At 41.6% G+C, this 15,208-nt stretch overlaps 1 protein-coding gene across 9 annotated transcripts in view; it reads right to left on the minus strand.

The window, feature by feature from the left end:
- arid1b (AT-rich interactive domain 1B) overlaps window positions 1-15,208 on the minus strand; it is a 214,300-nt gene that overhangs the window by 160,348 nt on the left and 38,744 nt on the right. The window lies entirely within an intron of this gene.

Here is a 15,208-nt window from a genome sequence, read left to right on the forward strand (position 1 = left end):
AGCCGGTATCATCCGGGTTTGACAGCTTTCTGCACTCATGGGATGCATTTAGGCTACATTTATGTCACCGTCTATGGATCGTGCACAAAATGCTTTTAAAGACATGCTAGCGGGCAGGTAAAACAGATGTCGTAAAAGTTTTATAAACATGAAACAAATGGCTGTGTGGAATATTTCGGTTTTGAACAGAATGAAGAAGGTGAGCGCAAGTACATTATTATCAACCAACCGTCCCCCCATCAATGACGACGCCATAGCTGCAAGTCACAGTTGACAACACGCTTGCAGAGGCTCCAATCCCACCGAAGATGAGGTTGTCAAGGCCATCAAGCTCATGTCCAGCAACAAAGCATCTGGTGCTGACTCCATCCCAGTTGAAATACCTGTATATGCTTCAGGTGGTCTAAAACTGACCTAGAGCCTGTTCAAAATCATTCATTCATTCATTCATTCATTCATTTTCTACTGCTTTTTCCTCACAAGGGTCACAGGGGTGCTGGAGCCTATCCCAGCTGTCTTTCGGCGAGAGGCGGGGTACACCCTGGACTGGTTGCCAGCCAATCACAGGGCACATATAGACAAACAACCATTCACACTCACATTCATACCTATGGACAATTTGGAGTCACCAATTAACCTAGCATGTTTTTGGAATGTGGGAGGAAACCGAACTACCCGGAGAAAACCCACGCATGCACGGGGAGAACATGCAAACTCCACACAGAGATGGCCGAGGGTGGAATTGAACCCTAGTCTCCGAGCTGTGAGGTCTGCGCGCTAACCACTCGACCGCCATGCCGCCCCTGTTCAAAATCATGTGGGCCCCCAAAAGACACAACCACAGGAAGTCAACGATGCCTTAATCATTCACCTCTGCAAACGCAAAAGGAACAGGAACGTTTGCAACAACCACCACGGCATCTCTATTCTCCACCGCCAGGAAGATCCTGGTCCGCTTCCTGCCCAACCGCCTCAACGTAAACCTGGAACACGACCTGAGAGCCGGTGTGGACCTTGGACAACCTCCTAGGGAGCTCCCTGGTGATTGGCTTCTGCTAAAAAATGAGCGACTGATTTGCGAACAGAACAGTATTTAGACGATTGGTCGTAGCTCTGAAATATAGGAGACACCATGAGATAGTCAGAAATTAGCTGCATTGCTATGATGATGTTTTAATAAAAATACACAGGATATTAAGGTTTATATTGATCAATAAATTAATATAATAGTGATTCTTCAAATTTCAATCCGACTTATGGGGCCAAATTGTGTGCTTTCATAACATGAAGCGTAAATTTGTCAGGAACAGGCAACACTCTATTGTGTATACTAGTGTGTGACGTCATAAGCAATCATAAAAAAAAATACAAAAAACAGAAATTAAAACAACAGAGCAAGAAACGAGTGGAGTATTTAGAGGCTAACATTTTGTCAGGCGACATACCGGGTCTCATATCTGTCATCTTTCTTTCATCACACTCCTCAGTCCTTTGCACAAATTATTCATGCCAGCAGCTAATCGCATTCATACTATTCTGTTTACTTTATTACTCCACTTTTATTATGCTCTTTTCCCCCACATTTGTTTACAAGAATAAAAGCCTACTCTGACAGAATTATCCGTCTGCACAACAAAAATAAATCACAGCGCTTGCACACACATCATTCACATTCAAAGAGCACAGCTAAATTATAGATGACCCCTTTCCCCCCCTCCCAAATATGCATTTCATTAGCATTTCCTTCGCATGTTTTCGCTTGCCTTTGCACATGACCCACTGATGTGCAAAAGTGTGTGTGTGTGTTCAGAGAATGGGAGCAGACTTGCAGCGAAGCAGGACACGTCCCCTTTCCCAAGCCTAATTTAGGATTCAATTACAATACTCTTTAAAAAGCGTCGACTTTGCAATTAATTATTTTAAGATTATTCTGACAGTAATGGGCCTCCCACTGACGCCAGCCGGTGCAAGACTGGCTGCTTGCACCCCAGCCGCTCTCCATACACACACACACACACACACACACACAAACACACCTCTTCCCACAACCCGTTTATTCTTTTTAACTTTCTACTATCTCCTGAGACAAAATAAAACCTCTTCCTAACCTAGCACACCCCCCTCCGCCCTTTTTTCTTTTTTCCACCTTCACCGACGACCATGTTCCATTCGGTGTCTTGATGTTTGCTTGTGTTACTTTCTGATCTCCTTTGCAGTCGCCGTGCAATTGATATTGCTTCAGTGCGGCGGGCTGCTTTTTATGAGCCACCGGGGCCTTCTCCCACGTCTTCGCGAGTCCCTGGGAAACGCTGACGGATGAGCCCTGCGACAGTGTGCAAACACGCATCAACACTCGCAATCATGCACAAATGTGCATACACAACCGTCTGTCACCGCCGCTGCCAGACGTAAGCGAAAAAACATGCTGCCCTCCTCCGCCTGCTTCGATTGGAGCCAAGCGAAGCATTTTTTTCATCCTCCTTCCTCGCCGCCCCAACCTACTTCTTTTTTTTTTTTTTCCTTGCTCATTTCCGAAATGAATGTCATCATCTATCCCATTCCTCCCTCACGTTCCCCCATCACCGCTGGGCAAACCTCAGCCCAAGCTCCAGATTCTGTTTATTTAAATATTTGATATGTAAGCAGTCATAAAATAAATGTCAGAAGAGGGAAAGGGAATGGATACGCGCTGCGTGGAATAAGAGGCCATTATGGGTAATGGTCTTTGATGTATGCTGCTGCTCCCGCGGTGTAATGCCCCTGAACCCGCCCCCGCCCCCACCCCCACCCCCACCCCCACCCCCACCAACATCACCACAGCGACCATATAGACTAACCTGTACGTGAGCTGAGGAAATGCCAAATAAATAGAATGTGTGGCTTGTACAGACACTGTCTATGTGTCACTCCGCTACACACACACACACACACACTTGTGTTTGACTAGTGATATGGAAAAGAGGCTCTCCGATGCAGAATTTACTTCCAATACATTGCATCTTCCTCAACCCTCTATTTACCGGCAATGGTGATTTCAGAGCCCCTGAAAGCAGCACTTTGCAAGCACTTTACAAAATACCTTAAAAACATCTGCTTTTACAAATGCTCTCTTTCGCAAACGTCCAATTCTAACCAATGTTAAAGTGACAACACAGATTCATCTCTTAGTCTATTGAACATCGCTTTATTGCTTTTGTATGGATTTTCTTGTTGGCCACAAGACCAGGTGCTGCCTACCGTTGCTGTCACCATCATTACAAACGAGTATGTGGCTCACGTTTAAGGGTTCCCCGCTAGTGGTACCCGAAGGATTACATGGCTGACAATTTCACCCAAGATCTGATGGAAAACACGAAAGAGGGTAGGGGGAGTGAATACATCAAGCTCAAGAAAGAGAAGAGAGAGAACAAGAAAAGACAAGCACAGGAGTATCGTCTCTCTCTCTCTCTCTCTCTCTCTCTCTCAACAACCTTGAATTTCTCCTTGATGCTGAGCGGCTAAAATACTGCACATCAGCACAAAAAAATATCCAATTAAAACTTAAGTAAAAAAAAATATGGTCATCAGAGTTGATGTTTAGCATCTGCGTTTATTTTATTCCCAGACGTTTGCCTAACAAACTCCCAGGAGAGGGTGTGACATCACATTAAGGGTCAAAAGTAGGGGTGTCACAAAACGTGACAAATGTTCTCCTTTATTGAAAAACTGAGAACAAGACAGCAAGAAGCCAATCGGAATGTGAACCATGGCGTTACTACTATTAATAATGATAACTGTAATAAGGACGTGGTAACCACAAATTGAGTGGTTTACACACTCCTTAAACCCTGCAATCCAACCTACCTTGGTGTACTGTCAGCATAAGCATGTGATTTATGTTTTTTTCATCTAACTGTGTTAATATCCAAGTAGAAGATGTCGTAATTCTACATTTGATCAAAGTTACTTAATATTTTTCAGATCAAAACATGTAGGTGGTCCGACTTCACTTCCACTTCAACATTAAAAATGGCAGCACCGGGTCTGCTGGGAGCAGGTGCCCAACTACAGTGCACCGTGGCGGCCACAGCATGAGGCTCCCACTGCTCTATGGTCACCTGACCTCCAGGGCGTGTGTCCGACATCAAGGCGTACTGTGGTGACCAGCGGTCAACAAAGGTGACGTATCTGCCACCCAGTGCAATGCCAAAGCTCTAAAACCTCCACAATGCAACCCGACTGAGATAGACAGACTCTTCTGTCTCAACACGCATGGGTGTCCAAAGTGTGGCATAAGAGCCATCTGTGAAAAGCGGCTCATTGCAAATGCAACACCATGAACTATTTACAGTTATCATATTTGGAAATCAACTGTGTGTGTGTTTTTGCATTTGCACACACATGAACGCTACACTCCCCCACAATATTTTACTTCCTTATTGCTGTGGAGCATGTTAACATGGGAAATATGCATACTGATCTCTTATAAAATGCACTTCTGGCACCTTGTGGCCGTTTTTACATCTTAAAACTGAAGTAAACATGTTCTCTTCTACTGCGTCATCACCTCTTTTTGCCTCTCATGCAAACAAAACATCATAGACGGTCTTTGGTAACGAATAAGTTAAAACGAACAACGCCATGCTAGTTGGTTGAGCACCATGCTTTATTTTAAGATGTGTAGCGAAGCCTTCTTCTTACAAAGCTATCCTCAGTGAAATGATGGGCCTACAGATGATGAAAGGTGGAGTGTCAGAACCAGTATCACTTGCAAGAAGACCTTTTTTTTTTTTTTGGTTCATGGTGTCACTTCAAATGTGACCGTTTGAGAACCTCCTCTCAAAAGTGGATCAAACAAGTGAAAAAGATGATAGCCTTCTCTCAGGTAGGGCGGTTGTAAACAGACTCTAAGGACACATTACTGTTACAGAATCATTAAAAAGTCATTTCACATAATAGGGGACATTTAACTTGATTTTTATGTAAAATAACAATGCAACGCTTTATGACATTGAGAGCTTGTCGTTTTATCTTACAAGCATGAACAGCTCATAACCATGATATTTATATAGATGTCCTGAGTCTGCTTTAAAGTGTCAAAACATAAGAATATACATAAACAGTGTGGGCTGCAATATGAGATTTACATTTCTTATGGTAAATCTGTCATATAAAACAACATCACCATCTTTAATGGTGTGTTTTTATGAAATACTTCACAGTTTTTAACAGTACATACAAGGCTACTATTTTAAGTGCAACAATATCTTACCAGGTATCTCCATTGCCTGTCAGAAGAGTCCATCAAACCTTGTATTTCCAGCCTTAAAATGTACCACCCACATTGTTTGCAGGAACACTGAAAACCGACAACAACGTCAACAAGCAGTCACTTCCCATTAATCTGTTTTACGACACCAGCTGCCAACAAGCTTGGATAATGGCCGTAGTATTTTGAGTCGAGGATAGAAATACAGTAAGAGCTTTTTTTTTTTTTTTTTTTTTCAAACCCCAGTCAGAATGATGCATGCAGGCCAAGGTTTTGTCTATTTCCTTATAAGACTAAAATACAAGCCAGTGATTACATCATAGGCTTTGTGCAAACATCAAGTGTTACCTTACTACATCGTTACAAGCAGAGAGGAACATAAAGAAGACACTTGAGGCTCCTAACTACCTTGACATCATTGTAACCTATTTTTAAACCTATTATTATTAAAAGCAGGTACACATAAAAATACACTTTTCTATATCCCTAAATCTGTTCCACACACACACACCCTCTGTGCCCCCTCTGCCCCCTCCAGACTTGGAGTCACGGTGCCCTCCAGCGTGCCTCACCCTCTCCACTGTTAATTACCACTAATCGTCCCCACTCATTTTTCCCCCCCTCCCGCCATAATGGAATCATTCATCTTTACTACTTAATGAGTAGACACTGCAGTCACCGGCCAAGGTCAGCCACGACGAGCTTGGAAAAAGACAAAAACAGAGTCACTTGAACACAACAGTAAAAAGGAAAGCAAAAGGAAAGAACAATAACAAACGTGAATATGCAGACTCTGCTTTCTGAAATATGCCCAGATACTAAAAATATGACAGATGACTACGAGCTGTGGCAGTCTGCGATGTCCAATGCGAACCACAACACACACAGGGAATTTCCAGAGAAACTTAATTAAAAAACACGTTAGACGAGTGCGAACCGTCATTCTCTCAAAACAATAGGGAAAGTACACTTCCACGCAGGTAAACAAGCTGTAAATATAAAATATAGATCCATAATACAGCAAAAGCCTCCTCTGGAGCTTATGCATAGAATTATTTCAACAATAACTCTTCCTAGCAACAAGCATTTGGATAGACGAGGTAACATATGCATTTCCCACCTCAAGTACAATAAAAGATCTATTTAACATTAAAATGGCAAATATTAATAATCGGATAGACGTCGATTCAGTAAAGGTTAGATCATAATTTGTGCAACAATAACTGAAGTGACCTACACAAAAATTCTACAAATTCACACCCCCACCAATCCGAAACCGTCTGCTGGCTTAACGTTCATGTTCACCTCAGATTTCAGATCAACATTTGCAATAAAAATGACACTTGAAATTACAGTATTTAGCTCCAGAATCCTTCTCTCTTTAATTGCAACTGTTTCAGCCCGAATTATGCCTCATGCGTTTATTCAATTTGAAGTATAAAATACACAATGATTGATTGTCAATGAGGCGGCACGGCGGATGAGTGGTTAGCATGTAGACCTCACAGCTAGGAGGACCAGGGTTCGATTCCACCCTCGGCCATCTGTGTAAACCGGGTACTCCGGTTTACTCCAAATTGTCCATAGGTATGAATGTGAGTGTGAATGGTTGTTTGTCTATATGTGCCCTGTGATTGGCTGGCCACCAGTCCAGGGTGTACCCCGCCTCTCACAGGAAAAAGCGGTAGAAAATGAATGAATGAATGATTGTCAATGGAGAGAATTTTAGGAAAAAAAGGTATGGTCACATTAGTGCTCCCCCCGCCCGAGTGACCAACAGGCACACATTTTAATACCACAACAAACATACAATACATTATATTTATACTAATATTTGCAGATTTATACTGGTCAGAAATTAGCTTAAATGTAAAACCAACATAACTAAAAAGCACAAATAACCCTTAGGTTGTGCTATTGTTCAAATAAAAATATGGTCAGGTGAAATATGGAGTTCCTCCCTCTAGTATCATGCAGAGCGCTAACAAAAGCAGCCATGTGCTCCTGCGGTGCAGTACTGATCAGCCCTGCACAGCCAGCTTTGTAAATGGGACAGTTGTCTATGGATTATGGTAATGTGGTATTCCACACTCCCCTCTGGCATGCGTCTGACATTACAGTAACCTTTGCATGTTTAGCAAACATGAACTATGGATGTTCATTGAGTAGGGAGACACACACACACACACACACTTATGCATGCACTTTGAGACACACAAAAGCAGTGTTGCACAGCGGAATACGTAGAGCATACGGTATGCTCAGCCAAATCAGTATCAACATGCTTTGGAGGAATTAACATAATAAAGCAATAAGACATTTACTCTCCAGAATAAAGTTCAGTTGGGATGTCGATATCTAATCCAGTTCATCCGGTTTCAGTTAAAAGGAGTGTCTGGAATGTGGAATACAAGTCTGGCCGTATCAAGGAGCTGGCTAATGCAAGGAAAGGAAATAATGGCTTGGGGTTTAAACAAGTATTTAACAAATAACCTATCTATCTCCCATCTGCAGTGTGTGTTGATGAATTCCCATGAGTGCACACTCGCCCAAAAATTCTAAAATAGATGATCTGAATGAGTTCGCGTGCAGCCAAGATTGGTCATCGGTATCCTGTTGTGAGATGCACTGTTTTCTCACACACCCGACCGACTCATAAAAGTGGCCAAACACACTCGAGACAGAGAGAGCGCTGAAAGACGAGTGTGTGTCTCTGAGTCTATATTTGCCTGATAGAAGGGACAAAAACAAAACAACGGGAAACAACTCAAAGAAGCAGACAAGATATTCAGAAAGGAAGAAAAAAAAAAGTGAAGTCATCGTGATTTCAGGTTATTTTTGTCTCACAGACAGCCTTTCTGGTGCTTATCTTTTTATTCAGCATTCAATCCCATCATGCCAGCACTGATTCAAATCACCACAAACCAGGCTTGTACAAAAATCTCAATGAATTGAGAATAACTCTCAAGTGCATGAGTTTGAATTTAATTTGACCTGAAATTACAAACAGGAAGTAGAACTGCAATTCAACATAAAATTGAAGGAAGTACAAAAATTTCAAATTCAGACTTGTGATTTAGTGTATTTCTACATGGAAATATTATTACCATGATCCTTGATTATGTCCACATTATATTTTAATTGGAGCAAAAAGCATCCGCTATAAAATTTTATTTGACATAATATTCAAACTGACCAGGGTTCGAGTTTGCATGTTCTCCCCGTGCATGCGTGGGTTTTCTCCGGGTACTCCGGTTTCCTCCCACATTCCAAAAACATGCTAAGTTAATTGGTGACTCCAAATTGTCCATAGGTATGAATGTGAGTGTGAATGGTTGTTTGTCTATATGTGCCCTGTGATTGGCTGGCGACCAGTCCAGGGTGTACCCCGCCTCTCGCCCAAAGACAGCTGGGATAGGCTCCAGCACCCCCGCAACCCTTGTGAGGAAAAAGCGGTAGAAAATCAATGAATAATATTAAAACTTTTAAATATTATTATATATGTTTTTTTTTCAAACTGGAAGGAATTTGTGTTTGCAAAATATGTTCAATATTGAAGCCAAAACCTTGGTAAACATGGTCAATTAATCTTCTTGCTTTGCTATAAGGAAGGGTGCCTCTTAAAACCCTGGCTTTACCTCTGCTACTGCCTGTTTTTAATGGCTAAAATGTACTATAAACATTCTTAATTATTAAATATCCCACAAAGAATAGGATTATATTTTCTCTACTCTTAAAGAAAGCCGTGTGGGTTTTTATAGTAATTGTAATTAATGCTTGCAATTTGCGAAAATGACTGATTTTCTTATTTCCTGGTGGGTGCTTAAAGAGCAAGTACTACTAAAACAGTATTGTCAGGACAATAGTCTACAGATGTGTTGAGTAAGGTGTATAAATATTCAGCGGGAGATGCAGGCTGTCTAAATACCTCTGAACTGACTGCGGGTCCCTTGGGGAAACCAAGCTTGCAACAGAAAGCCCGGATCACATGAAAAGAAATGGGAAAATCTGACAGAACAAAAAAGGCAAGATGGCTGCAAAATTGAAAGCTATAAGTAAAGAGGACCATCTGTTTCTAAAACACTTCCTTTGCAAATACACAAATAAGCCCACGTGGGAGGACAAGAAAGAAATATCACTCCTCCTCTGGGATGGGGGGGAGGGGGGTCCTTCCACTCAGCCTCTCCACATGGCTAATTAGCATATGTGAAGGTCAGGGTGGCAGCGAGTCGGGGGGCGCCACCGTAGCACTGACACACGTGTGCTCCACTAAAGGGAAAGAAGCCAATTAAATTACTGTAGTGTGAAGGAGACCAACAACCCCCCCCCCCCCCCCCTCCGGCTTCTCATTGTTCACAGGTTGGAACCCAATAAGCTCCAGTGAGGGGAGAAGATTTTAACTAAGTTGACATTTGCCAGAGTTCTGTTACTGATTCCCTCGCTCGGTCTAAACTGAGCGTGGAACATTTCTCAGAAGTCAGCAACGCTCCGTGTGACTCACTTCAAATATCGCCTACATTCTTACATCTGTGGCCTTGCTGGAGTCTTTCTCTCCGGCAGCTGAGCCTCCCCTCTGGTCTGCGTATGCAAATTGGAAAACTATGGAACATAAGTTCTAGGTAACACGTCTTAAAATATATGTAAAAACTATTTGGGCATAAACAGTATAGAGTGCTCTCTTTAATATGGGAATCATGACTGGGGATTTAAATACAAGGATGCAATACTAAGAAGCTGTGACTGTGATTGGGTGATAATGAAGGTTGTTGTGCGTTGCATAGCGTTGCAGCCAAATGTGATGGAACTGAGTGCACTGGCCTATGTGTTGTTGTTTTTTTAAACTTCTACACTTATTTTACCAGCATAGAGTCTACGCTTTTGGGGTTACTGAATAAAATGTCCATTAAGAAAAATACAGAAATCCTTACACTTATTGATGCAATACATCACTGGCCAATTTTGGCCAGCAATTCCGAAATGGATGTAGCCTGGCAAACTATTCTAATAGGATGTCAGCATCTGCACATTTCTACGTCAACAAACTGTGACATACATGAGGAAATCCAACAGAGACAAACGTATAGGCAGCTCAGTAGCGATCGCTAAGGATAGAGGAAAACGTTGTTGTTGTTCGTCTATAAACAGTTCACACATACACACATCTTTGAGGTGTCACTAAAACAAAAAATATGGACATAAGTCACCGTTCTGCTTGAATTTGCTTCGATGCAGAAAAAGCTAATTTTCTCTGGTTTTCGGTCAAAATCAAGTGTTTTCCCTGAAACCACCCTATGTTCTACTGCCAATTTATAAAAACCCAAAAAGGCTAGAAACGTGAAAGAAGTTTCTTCACATAGTTTCAATGTTTGTGTAATCCAAAAACTCAATATTCTATGAGTCTTTAAAGTTCAGCAAAAATGCCCAAAAACTTTGGCAGTATGGAACTCTTATGTCTGAAAATGGTTGTCAGTAAATGGGCTCTAATTTCGTTGACCAGGCGCAGGCGCGGCGCACCTGCCTTGCAAAAAAATTCTGAAGAAAAATAAAAAATATCCAGCAAAAATCCAGAAAATAATTGAGAAGCACTGCATTAAAAACAGTAAAAAAAAAAAAAACAACTCAGTGAAAACACACATGCAACTGCAATAGCAACTCTGCTAAACTAAGCTAACCCAGCTAGCTTCGATCCATGCACCGCTAGAAGAGTTTTTCCGTCAACTTTCGCCGGAATTTCAGCATGTCTAGTTCGGGAGGGGACTAAGTTAGTGATGAAATTCCGCTATGTTTGAGCGGTCCGCCGGGGAAATAACTCCCCACACAACATTCCTTCTCCTCATGATGACAGCATTTCATTCAAATTCCGTCAATAACAGTATATTCTGTTTTTATTGGCAAGTTCCGCGATTCCTTGTACATACAGGCACGTATCACCTTCAAGCATTTGTTGTGTGGCTGAGTTTACATTCAATTAGCACCAAAATGAGGCACCGATATTCACTTCGTTTTTTGCTCTGATTGCTACCATTACAGTTGTTATCGGTGCAATCATAGAACCCAGTTTCAGTACCAAAAAGGAGGGTGATTTATGTTGCTTTTGACTTCTCCACAAACTGCCATTGCCAAAACTCTTCCGTCTTACTCTCCTATGTGAAATAATTTGGCTAAATGTTCATTGAAATTGCCACAAATGCAGTAGGAAATTGACTTCCGTGAGTGTGAGTTTTTATGTTTGGTAGCATTCATGTCATAATTTACACAAATACTAGTCACATTTTTTTTTGATAATGCGAACAACGACATAAAAAGATTGGAGTTGATGAAAAAAGCCAAACTGGGCATCATTACGCTGCAGTGTGAACGTAGCCAACGTCACCATAAACGAGCACAAAACGAGTCATGCAGTTGTTGCTATGGTACACTTTTTTTTTTTTAATTTGAACGATTAAAAACTGAGAATTCGTATTCTGTGGAAATTGTATACAACCAAGGAATAACTCAGCTTGCCAATTACCTAAGCAAGCCGTGTGTTTTCATCCAGGGAGGATGAAAACCGCTGAGCAGGTCCCTTATCGGAGAGAACAGAGCAAATTAAAAATTCACTCTGGTGTTGCTAATCAGCACGGTGCTGGCTGGCCAACACACAAAACAACATCAACAAATGATTGACGGGGGTGGGGGGGGGGGGGGGTGAGGGGGGTTGTTCAAGGCCGGATGGCTGAGGAAAAAGATGACGAGAGAGGGGCGGGATTGAGGGCGGACTGCTTAGTGCTGACAAAGGTGCATCAGGTCTCAGGATAAAGGAGAAAGACTGGAACACAAACACACACACACACACACACACTATCTTGCTCTGTCCACTGCACAACATGCTGCATGAATTCCATTCCAGTAGCCACAGTCAGGCCCATCACTATGCACAAGGCTCCCTGCGATAGGTGCATAATACAATGTGACATTGATGCATTGCTCCCATTATAAAGTCTTTGTTCGTATCACACTAATAATTCATAAGAGAGAAATGTAAACAGTATGCAGTGAAAAGCAGAGCGAGTAGGGATCATTTCAAGGTAAGCGCTGCATGACCGAGGATGGGAATGTGCTTCCCTTTGATATGTACTAAGAATACAAACTAACAAAGGCAACACATGAAACACAATAGTGGAAATTGGTGGAAACTGTATATATATATATATGCTTTTTTTTGTATTTTTAACCAAGTCACACGTCACATGACTTGCTGCTACAATGAAGTGTGTGAGAAACGCCACCGTTTCTAATGTAGTCAGTCCTCATTATTATCCACTAATTACTGTTATTGTTCTCGATGTGTCGTGTGTCTGTTCAGATTAGTGGATAACAGACACATCCTTGTTACACATGTAGGATGACATGGAAAACACTATGTAATTTATGATATAAACTTTAATAAATCATTAGGACTGCACAGCTGTGCTTGTACTACGACCAAAAGTACACACGGCACAGAGAGTAATGCAGCACCGACTATTTGCATCAATTCAAGATTTTAACATAATTGATGAGAATGCAGTATATAGTGGATTTTTATCCTGAGATTACCCATAATGTGCTGTACCGTGAGCAAATGAAGTGCTACTATTCTGTGATGGGCTGCAAACGGCATGACGTAACTTGCCCTGAGCTCACTTGTAAACAAACATGGCGACGATTGTGTGGGACAAAAAAAATAAAAACATACAGCATTATTAAACCACCTGAAAGCATCACTACAACACACGAAGCCCAGAGCTTGTTCCTACCACCGTGTCGTTTGAAAGGTGTAAAAACAATTGCCAGAGGGCTAGAGCCATCTGTGGTTTCATCATAAAAATAATGGCACTGGATGACCAGCCTGTTATAATTGTTGAAGATATCAGATTTTGTTGGCTCGTAAACCCCTCAGAGCCATGAATGGTACTTTTTTTTATGGTTTATTAATACCAGTCATAATAAACCTCTACATGTGCAGTTTGTTGAATCCAACTTCTCTTGAGTCATTTTTGTGCACAAATAATAAAAAATAATAGACATAAAAAGTTATCAGTTTTGGTCTTGAAAAGCAGGAAGTTATCAGTATCGGTTTGAAAAAGACAAAATCATGCATTTCTATTAATAAATAGAATGCTGCTAATGACCTCGCTCTCTTCGCTTTGACCTGCCAGATTTGAAAAGATCTCCAGTTTTGAAAATCGGTACAGTTTGAGTTATTTTTAATTTTATCTGGAAATATACCAATATGATATGATACATTATTAATATACATCCATGGATCTGGTGGTTAGCATGTCGGCTACACAGTCAGGAGACCTGGGTCCAAATCTCCGCTTGGGCATCTGTGTGGAGTTTGCATGTTATATGGGTTTTCTCCGCGTACTCCGGTTTCCTCCCACATTCCAAAAACATGCTAGGTTAATTGGCGACTCCAAATTGTCCATAGGTATGAATGTGAGTGTGAATGGTTGTTTGTCTATATGTGCGCTGTGATTGGCTGGAGACCAGTACCCCGCCTCTCAGCTAAAGACAGCTGGGATAGGCTCCAGCATACCCACGACGGATGGATGGATTCTGCAATATTATTTTAGCTATTTTTATGCTTTAAAATGTACAATTTGTGTAAATGTGCATGTTTTGACTAATCATTTTTTTAACTTTTTTTTAAAGTGTGAAGTGGCGAGGGACGGCCGTATACTTTTGATGAGAGCGCACAGACAACAACCAGGGTTTAAGGTCCTGCCTTCATTTTGGTGATTGTCCAGACAAGTCATACGGGTGAATGTGTAAGTGTGTGTGTGTGTATAGAGGGGTGTACAAGTGTAAATGAGGTGCGGTGGATTCGCTCACTGCTCACTCCTGAAGAGAGGCAGTGAGGGGGGAAATTAAATTTGAAAGAGGGGGAAAGTGTGCCAACAGGTGACAGAGGCGTGCTCCAACCAAACGCACTCTGAAGTGAAGCGCAGTCGAATCACTGGGCCAATTTGGATGCACTATTATGCACAACACACCGCTCGCTTTTCTCACACTGCCTGTCAGCGCACAGAAGAACAGTGTTGGCGCTCCAAATATGAATTAAACATACGGCTTTTGTGGTGTGAATATGCTGCTGAAATGTTGGTCCAGACAGAAAAGGCTAGATTTGTTTAAGGGGGCCGGCTGGGTGGAATAATATGCATTTACAAAATCAGAACAACACAACTCAACAAAGAACAGACTGACACTGTCTGAGGTTCGTTATGTATTAACTGAGCTAACAACTCTGATTGTAGTCACTTAAATATTATCATTTACTGTCACAGGTTGCTTTAATAAGCCACCCCCCCTCCAGCATCCAATACAACAATGTAGCATATTAATATTTTTTGTCTATGCTGCATTTAACCCTTTTGCCCTCCAGTTGAACAGATGTGACATCAAGTGGGGCGCATAATTTAGTGCATCAAATACATCACATAAAAAAAAGTCTCACTGGGGGGAAAGAAAATATTATGCAGTACACTTCTGCTACAGTACACTAGCACTGGTTCAACACCGTGCTCCCCAAAGAGTGAGAGGTTAAGGGACAGAAGCAGAGAACATTGACAGCTATTGCCCAGAACGGGGGAGGGGAGGGGGGGATACTTATTTAGTAACACACTCACTCCCCTCCCACAACTGTTTCCACTGATGTGCCCCAAAGCAAGGCATCCGACTGCCCGCTGAAGCCAAGAATAGACACTGGCTTGAAGGGGTTGTTGTTTAAAATTGTTGAATGTGATTTTTATTTTTTTTTTCCTGGAAGACGGCATCAGTCATATCACAAAAATAACTTTAAAAGGGCTTATTTTGTCAAAATGTTGCCCAGAATTAAATAAGGTGTTCATAGTTTATGTTATCACATATAATAAAAAGAATGATAATCCTGCATAAGATCGTCACTATTTAGACCTTAGATTGATCCATGCATTT

This window comes from Doryrhamphus excisus, chromosome 13 (assembly GCF_030265055.1).
Source record: "Doryrhamphus excisus isolate RoL2022-K1 chromosome 13, RoL_Dexc_1.0, whole genome shotgun sequence".
NCBI classification, from domain to species: Eukaryota; Metazoa; Chordata; class Actinopteri; order Syngnathiformes; family Syngnathidae; genus Doryrhamphus; species Doryrhamphus excisus.